The sequence below is a fragment of the Indicator indicator genome, chromosome 1 (genome assembly GCF_027791375.1).
Source record: "Indicator indicator isolate 239-I01 chromosome 1, UM_Iind_1.1, whole genome shotgun sequence".
Taxonomy (NCBI): Eukaryota; Metazoa; Chordata; class Aves; order Piciformes; family Indicatoridae; genus Indicator; species Indicator indicator.
Window position 1 is genome coordinate 80,326,838 of NC_072010.1, and position 9,353 is coordinate 80,336,190.

Sequence of the window (9,353 nt, forward strand, 5' to 3'; positions counted from 1 at the left end):
ATTTCCATAAGCACCAAGAGGCACCGTGTCCTGATGGGCAGTGAGAGTAACTGCTCCCTCAGCCTGTAACAAGATCTTGGGGGCTGCTACTTCCTGCCTGGCCCTCAAGCAGAAACCAAACCAAATTTATGGTTTGTTTTCTTTCTTCACAGGTTCTGTCTGAGTATTTTGATCCTAAAATTGTAAAGTTTAGGAAACAATAATTCTGCAGGCCAGACTCTTCAGCAGTTACAACTAGTGCAAGGATACTAACTTCAAAAGCTGTGAACACCATGCAGGCCAGCACAGGACTTTGTCCTATTCCCTCATCTTGATAAAAAAACCACAAAGCTTGTAGTGAGAGGGAAGTTTGGGGTTTTTGTTAGATATAGAGACGTACATGACTGTGGTGGTACGGCTCTGACTGGGGGCCAAATGGTCACCAAAGCTGCTCTATCACTCCCCTTCTTAGATGGACAGGGGAGAGGGGAAAATATAACAAAAACCAGTAATAAGATAGAAGCAATTTAATAATAGTAAGCACAAGCAAAGACCATGTGTGGAAAGCAAAAGCAAGGAGAGATTTTATTCTCTACTTCCCATCATAAGGTGGTTATTGGTCTCAGGAAGCAAGGCTCTACACGTTAACAGCTGCTCTGAAGGACAGAAGCCATCGATGAATATCCCCACACTTCCTTCTTTCACTTAGTCCTTATATCTGAGCTGATGTCATATGACATGGAATACATCTTTTGCCAGTTTGGGTCAGGTGGCACAGCCGTGTCCCCTCCCAAGAACTTGCCCCACCCCTCAGTGTGCTCTTGCAGCAGGGAAATGTTGGGAAAGCACAGCCTGGATGTTCTGCTCAGCAGCAGCCAAAACACTGATATGTTATCACTGCAAAACACAGCAGTAGAAAGATGCTCTGAGGAGAATTAAGCCCAACCTAGCCAAACACAATGCAATGACAGTGGTAGAACACATCGGCAGACAGCTTATCAGTTTGCCTGGAGAGCAGCACCACGGTGGTGTCAGCACGTCTGCCTGAGTACAGACTGGGCTGCACCACAAGAAGCATTACCAGCAGATCAAGAAATGTGATTCTGCCACTCTATTCTGCTCTCGTGAGGTGTCACCTGGAGTATTGTGTCCACCTCTGGAGCCCTCAACACAAGAAGGACATGGATCTGATGGGGTGGGTCCAGAAGAGGGCCACAAAGAGGACTGAAGCATCTCTCCTATGAAGACAGGCTGAGAGAGCTGTGGTTGTTCAGTCTGGAGAAGAAAAGGCTTCAGGGAGACCTTGTAGCAGCATTTCAATATCTGAAGCAGACCTACAAGAAAGCTGGGGAGGGACTGTTTGCAAGGGCATTCAGTGATGGGGGGGGGACAATGGTTTTAAAATGGAGCAGGTAGAATTAGGTTAGACATAAAGACAAAGTTCTTTAAAATGAGAGTAGTAAAATACTGGAACAGGTTGCCCAGGGATGTGGTGGAGTTCCTATCCCTGGAGACATTCAAGGTCAAACTTGATGGAGCCCTGAGCAATCTGATCTAGTTGAAGATGACCCTGCTCAGTGCAGGGGGGCTGAACAAGATTATCTTCAAGGGTCCCTTCCAACCCAATGCATTCTGTGATACCTGGGGAGAACGCATGAAAGGCACTGCAATAAACCATTTTTTTATTGTTGCTACCTTTAAAACCAAAGCTTAATGTAATTTCTGTCAATTTAAAAGCCACTGGACACCTGACCTTGCTAAGAGGAGAATCCAGGCAGTACATCTTGAAGTTGTTTCAGAGGTATATAGTGCAGTTTGTCTTCCATTGCAGACACCTTCTACCACAGCAAAGCACACAGGTAGGTGGCCTTTGCTTTCCTTTTTGTTTGTTTTCTTTTCTTGGTTGGTTGGCTGGGGTTTTTTGTTTGTTTGTTTTAATGTTTATTTCCTTCTCTTACCATTATAACCTTCCACAGCGTCAGTCAGAGAATGAAGTTTTGTGCAGTGTTCACGCACCCCTCAGGGCACACATTTTCTCGTCTGAGCACACTGGAAGATGAACTCAGCTGCACCTGAGGACCTAATGTTTCTTATACAAGCGTGGTAACTCTCAGGTAAAGGGAATAAAACAAGAGGGTAGCAAGGCAGTTTTACAAAGGGCAATCACAGCCTCAGCCCCGTGGTGCTGAGCAGTACACAGAAATAGCTCTGCATTTCCTTAGTTCATCCCTGAACGTCAGCCCCCTTCTGCAGAAAGCAAAACCCAGCATCTCCTAACAGGCTCAAGCAAGCACTGTAAGCATTTCCTTTAAGTGAGAGGCTCAACAACTGATGTGCTAGTCCCACATGGTCACAATCCAGCTGCCAGCAGCTGTGGGGTGTAGCGAGACCTGGGTGACTTTGGTTCACTGCCCCAGGAGGCAGCCAGCCTACGGCATAGACTAGCCAGGGGCTTGGGGCTGCAGGGAACGACGCTGTGGGGTTCAGGCTGGAGAGGGAGCATGTGCATGCAGTAAAGGTACAAATAACACACAGTTATTATGCCATCAGACAGGTTAGCTCTGGGAAACTGTGCTGAGCACTTTCTATGCAAAATTCTGCCATGCCATCAAAATCCTGATGACAGGAGGGAATGAGTGTAAATTCCATTACTAGCTGGATGTGTTCCTGAAGTTCAAAATATTTTTCTAGTTCACTGAGCAAATCCTCATGTGTTAGGACATGTCCAGTCACTCAAGTTTAGAAATCCAGTTAATTACTAAGGGGAGGGAAATTGGATTATTCCTGTATTTATCTTTTAGTAAAGCAAACTCTTGCAGACTCTACTTAGTGACCTAAGAGGAGAAAAAACATGCAGAACTTTAGAAGGATTTTAAGTCCTTGTAGAAGAAAGGAATTAATCCTGACTGTGACAGTATTCTGGCAGTATTGTAACAAAAAAAGATAGATCTCTTTATATTCATCATATAAATTATACGTTACACCAATTTATTCACTAGAAAGCATAAGTAAATCATAAAAAAAAATACTTTATGGGAAATGCAGTGTAAAGTATACATTAGCTGGTTAAGGCTCACGTCTCCTATAAACCAAAGCCAGAGAGTGTTCAGTCTAGCTAGTTGTACCATTATCATGATCTGAGGAAAAAGGAGAGAAAAAGGCTGGAAAAGCCAGAAATCCGCAGAGGAAGGTGCTCAGAGGAGAATGATCAAACCTCCTGTCTGGCAGAAGTCATTTTACACTGTCCTGAGCAGACATGATGACTCTGGGCAAGTAGGACAGTAGGCTCTGGATAAATCCCCACTCCTTTCACTTAGCTAAAGAGCTGGAACTGATTATTCCAGAAGCAATGCACCTTTTTTTTTTTTTTCCAGTTGGTGAGAGTGCATGCCTGTGTGCAGACAGGTTTCACACAAGCACACCTGAGGCTTTGCTCTTCTGGCCAGAATAGTGTTGCAGTGCATGCACTAAGCTATCTGGAGGTAAAGAGCGAGCAGCTACTCAGACTAACTACCAAAACAAACCTCTCAATCTGAAAATAGCTATCCTGAGATTTTTAATCTCCATTTGGTGCAGATAGGGACTGAGGGTGGTCGTTTAAAGTAAGTTTCTGTTCTTGACAATACGAAGAATGTTTAGTAGGGCTTTCAGAAATCATAGATTCATTGAATGGCTTAGGTTGGAAGGGACCTTTAGAAATCATCTACTCCAACCTCCCTGTCATGGGCAAGGATGCCTCTCAACTAGACTCAGCAGCTCAAGGCCTCATCCAGCCTGGATGCACACACACCTGTTGCCAAGGGCTTTAAAACTGGGACAGTAAGGTTTAAATCAGCTGAAAGAGCTACAGAATCAGATAAATCCTCTTCAGGTTAAAGAACTGACACTGGTGATTCCCACCTGCCTCTGTCTTTTCTTACCTACACGCACACAGATTCTAGATGAAAACTGCACTAATCACATTTGGAAACCTTTCTCTTGCAAATGCCAATTGTTTCCTTCTCTTGACAAACTATGGTTTTTTTTCTGCAAAGTTGCACTATACAAAGCATCTATTTTCAAAGACCACTAACAATTTTAATATGACTTCCCTCTGCATGCAGGTGCCCCCAGCTGCAGTCACAACACTGCTCACAGAGCATGTCATCTCTGGAGATAGGAAAGTTCACTGCAAGGACTGAGCACACTCACTGTCTTGTATATTTTCATGGTGTATAAATTTCTTAATGATTGCTCTGCTGTGGCACTGGAAGAAGCTTGTGAAGGCCATATTTTAATGTTACAGTAGAAAGACAGGTTAAAGACACACCTGGAAGAAAGTCTCAGTTTTCAGCAGAAATTTACATGGCCAGGTTTGCAAATAAAAGCCTAGTGTTTCACGAGGCCTTGTTTCAAAAATCCTAAAGGGAGTTTCAGTTGTTTCCACTCCAAAGGAGCAAAACATTTCATTGTCCTCTGAGATTTGTTATGTATTGTGTAAAAACTTTCAGACATCAAAATGAGTGCAATAAGCCAAGCGTACAAAGTAAATGATGTATGCTTAGACTTATCTGCAGCAAGTAACCATGAGAATGAGCACGAGGAACACAAGTTCTCCCTTTGCCTATGTTCATGTTTTTTTTTTTCTTTCTTTAATTCTTTTGACTTATTTAGCAAAGAAACAATTCAAAATCAGTTGAAACAGATGGCTACAGCTATAGGAACAAGCCCTACTTCAGCATGGTCCAAAGCATCTGAAATGAGGAAAAGAACAAGAGATATTTTTCATTTGCAAGAATTTATTTCTTGTGCAAGGCATAAAGAGCACCTCTGTTTTCCTGAAGATACTTGGGAAACCCTGGCACAGCAGCCTGAAGATGTCCTCTACTGCTTTTGTCCATCTCGCATCTGAATGAGCATTTTGCTCTTAGGCAGTATTGTGCACCCTGGAATGGATATTTTCATCTCAAGAGCTGGTCTAAATAAATAAAGAGCAGATCACTGAAAATTTTGGGTTTGTTTTCTTGGAAATAATCCCAAATTTCATTCCAAATCAAGCAAACACTTGGCAGGTCCTAAGCCAGACATTTCAGTCAGTACTGGTGCTCCCCCAAACACACCCTCCTTCAACCAAATAGTGAGGACATTTACCCAAGGCATGGAAAATTTAGCTTCAATCCCACTCTCTGTGTAAGGATATTTATCTTTTATAATCTGATTTCTACATGCCTTGCTTTTGAAGTGACAAGGGTCAGCTGGGCAGAGTTCCCTCACTTCCTTGTTCACACTGCAGAGCTTTATGGAAAACACTGAGCTGCTGCCTTGAGGAGGAGTTGGATTGCATCTCCTACTCCCAGCATGTCTCACCTTCCATTGCATGCCCTGTCACATACTTTTTTCCAAAGAACATCTACATGCTAATAATGCATGGAATAGCATGACCAAGTCACCCTGAGGAAGATCTTCCCAAAAATATCCTTCAGCTTTGTAGTTCATACCCTGACCTTTGGGGAATTGAAAAGGGAGAGAGGGAGGAAGCAGGTGAACCCCCAACTTAGGAAGAGAAAGTTTTCAAAACTGGGTCTTCCACATTCCTGCTGGTTTGGCTAATGAATAAGCTACAGAGATGCCTGACTCCCTTCTATTCTTCTAGCATAAAACCAACAGAATGCATGCTACAAGTTCAGACAAATAGACTTATGATGCCAAATCTGCATTTTTTTTGCTTGAAGAAAATAATCCCTCTCCTCAACCTTGCTTTCAAAGGGATTAAAATGAATCTGCCAGCCCACCACTCCAGGCTTGCCTATACAAGAGCAGCACTCCATAAGAGCATTTATCTCTTCAATAAGAATAATTTTCCATCTAGTAAATAAAATATTTCTTGGTCCTATAAAGAACAACAGTTCATAGCTAATATATTTAACAAGAACTTTTGATACAATTCCAGAAAATAAACCTGCAACTAATATCTTGAGACTGAGAGTGTTACTGATCTTTGCCAAGTCCATCTAGTGCACGGCTTTGGAAAGTATGGAAGACAATATGGACCCACCGGATAGGATTTCTTTAAATGGGCTCAGAGAGGAGCAGTTCTAGAGGCAGAAAGATGGGGAGGAAACTACTGCTTATCCTCTCTGGCACAGCACTGCCTCCCATGTTCCTGAACAGAAAAGACATTCATATTCCATTCCGTTCCTATCCCTGATAGCAGTGATGCATACATGCAGTATAGTTCCAGACTCAGATGAAATCCTTCCTCTCCATCATCTCACCATCCTTATTTCAGTTCACTGAGCACAGGATGGCCTCAAAGGATGACTCCACTCTGAGCAGTGTGAAAGCTTCTGCGGAGTTCATTGCCAAAAAACATAGAGGCATGGGAAGCATTAAGTATATGCAACAGGACAGAACAGGGAAACAAAGATGTAGAGAACACAGAAAATAGAGAAAACAAGAAATTATTCAGAAACAGTTTTGTGAGAACAGCTGGGCAGAAACACCGAACAAAGGCTGCAGCAATTGTCCTCGGTAGGCCATTACCTAACACACCTGTCCCAGGAAGAGCTGTTTCACACGAAAATAGTTTGGGAGCACAATAGGATGAGAAAAGGACATGGCTGAATATGAGCCAGCAGTGTGCTCAGGTCACCAAGAAGGCCAACAGCATCCTGGCTTGCATCAGCAATAGTGTGGCTTGCAGGAGTAGGGAAATGATCGTGCTCCTTTACTCAGCACTGGTGTAGCTGCACCTTGAATACTGTGCTCAGTTTTGGGCCCCTCACTACAAGAAAGACATTGAGGTGCTGGAACATGTCCAGAGAAGGACAACAAAGCTGGTGAAGGTTCTGGAAAACAAGTTTTATGAGGAGCAGCTGAGGGAGCTGTGATCATTTAGTCTGGAAGCTGAGGGGAGACCTCATTGCTCTCTACAACTATCTGAAAGGTGGTTGGAGTGAGGCGAGGGTTGATCTCTTCTCCCTTGTACCAGGTGATAGAACAAGAGGAAATGGCCTCTTGTGCCAGAGGAGGTTTAGATTGAATATTAGGAAAAATTCCTTTACAGAAAGAGTGGTCAGGCATTGGAATAGGTTGCCCAGGAAGGCAGTGGAGTCACTGTCGTTGGAGATGTTCAATTAATGTGTGGACATGATGCTTCAGGACATGGTTTAATGGCCATGGTACTGTTTGGTAGATGGTTTGACTTGATGATTTTAGAGGTCTTTTCCAACTGAAACAATTCTATGATTCTAAGAGAGCAAAGGATTTAACACCTTGTCCAACAGCTTCCTGTGCAACTTGATACTGAAATGTATGACCTTCTGGGAATACTGGACTTTAAGCAGCAAAGAATGTCAGTTGGACCTCCAGAGGCTATTTGGCCCAAGCCCCTGTTCAAAACCAGGCCAGCTTCACAGTTAGGGCAGCTTACTCAGGGCTATGTTCCACCAGGTCTTGAGACAGGGATTGCAAATCTTCTCTGGATAACCTGTTCCAGCACTTGACTGTAGTCACAATGGAAAAGATTTTTTCTTATATCTTGTCAAGATTTCCCTTGCTGCAGTTTGTGACTATTCTTATGCTGATCCCTGGCAGCATCTGCACACCTGCAGATCTAGCGTATATGAGGGAATCCCAGCCAAGCACTCACCTGCTGGATGCTTTTTGTTTAGGCTGGGGAAATACCACCTCCTGAAGGGGTCCAGCTACTGCATATTGGAACTGCTGCAAAAATGAAGGGAGATGCAAGTCCCAGAAATAACATGTCATGAGCTATCACTGCTTATTCAGGTCCTTCTGTGAGCAAAAATGACCACATTTTCATCACGCAAAAGTAGCAAGGTCTGACTGCATCTGTCATGTAACTATCACAGTTTCAGAGTAGCTGTGTGTAGACAGATCACAAACACTCTAGATGGAGGCTTACACCTGGCAACTAATGACTTGCAAGTAGGAGAAATCCTGAAACTTGTACTTGCACTAGTGCTTGCATCCAGGGCACAACTGAAGCAGCAGAGGCAGTGCCTTGCCCAGCCAGAACCAAAGAACTGTTTAGATCTGTTCAGATCTGTTCAGATCTGTTCATCCCTCTGTATGCTCTGAAGACTTAACATTGTATAGCAGCTTCCCTTGAAAATGCCAGGATTTGAGCTTCTTACTGGCAATCTCTCTTCCATGCTTCATCCCTGCTGAAACCTAGCTGTGATTAATATTCACGTATTCTGCTGGGTTCTCACTGAGCAATACTAACAAACTGCTTGAAAGCCTGCAAACCTTCATTCCTTTTGAGGTGGTTTTGCTGGCCAATACAAAACCAGGATGACATCACAATCTGACTGAAAGCCATGGCACATCATCCTTTTTACCATTCTAGACATTGCAATTGCCTTGGAATATTCATCTTAATGTCACAAAACAGAGAGAGTAACACCCTACTTGAGTAAGAGGGAAGATGATGGGATCAACTGTGCAAGGCTGCAGTTGAAACTTCTGCTCTACCCATGTTTCTCCCATGATAGTGGAGGTCTCAGAAATTACTAAAAAAAGAATAGCAACAAGGTCTGTCTTTCCAGGCAGAGTCTTCCAAAAGGTGATGTCTGGGAAACCACATGGATGCTCTTCTTATCCCACTGCTTCAGACACAGTGGTGTTCCCAAAGGATGAGAGAACGAGTTGCCAGTGACCGTGGGTGATGCCCAAGACATCATGATGCACTTATGAATAGCAGCTGAACTGGAGTGCCACCAAAGCTGAGGACTTCGTTTATAAAAAGGTTTTTCTTGTTTGAAAAAGAAGGTAAACTCAAGAAAAATGGGTAGCTAGTGCAGTGGTGTCAATTAATAACTTTGAAAGGGGATTTGGTGAAATTTTGTTTCAGGCTGCCTGAAACCCCAGACTGCGCTAAGTCCTTTCTAAACTACTTCATCAGACCACAGGGATTTATTCTAAGACCACCCCATTCACTCTGTTGAGCATCTATCATGCAATACTAAGATCAAATACAAGTAAGTGTTTAAGGATTGCTTCCAACTCTGAGAAAAGGCATTAGGAGGGGACCCAACTTCTGCTTGGGATGAAAGAAGAGGTGAAAGGAGGGCTCCAGTGCTGCGTTTCCTCAGCTGCTCTCCCATAGCACAGGCAAAGGATGTGTGGCTGTCCAAGGCTTTGCCTTGTAATAATACTTGCAATATCCTTACATACACTCTATAATCTCCAGGAACTGGTGCTTAAAATAAAGGCAAATCATTGTAATGGGCACAGTTTACCTTAGATGAGAGCCACGAGGGCACCTCTTGCAGCACTTATAAAACCATCAAGTGCCTCAGGTACTGCCTGAAGAACACAGAAAGGTCTTGCTGTGTTTTTCCTCTCACCGCTCACTCTCGCTTTACATC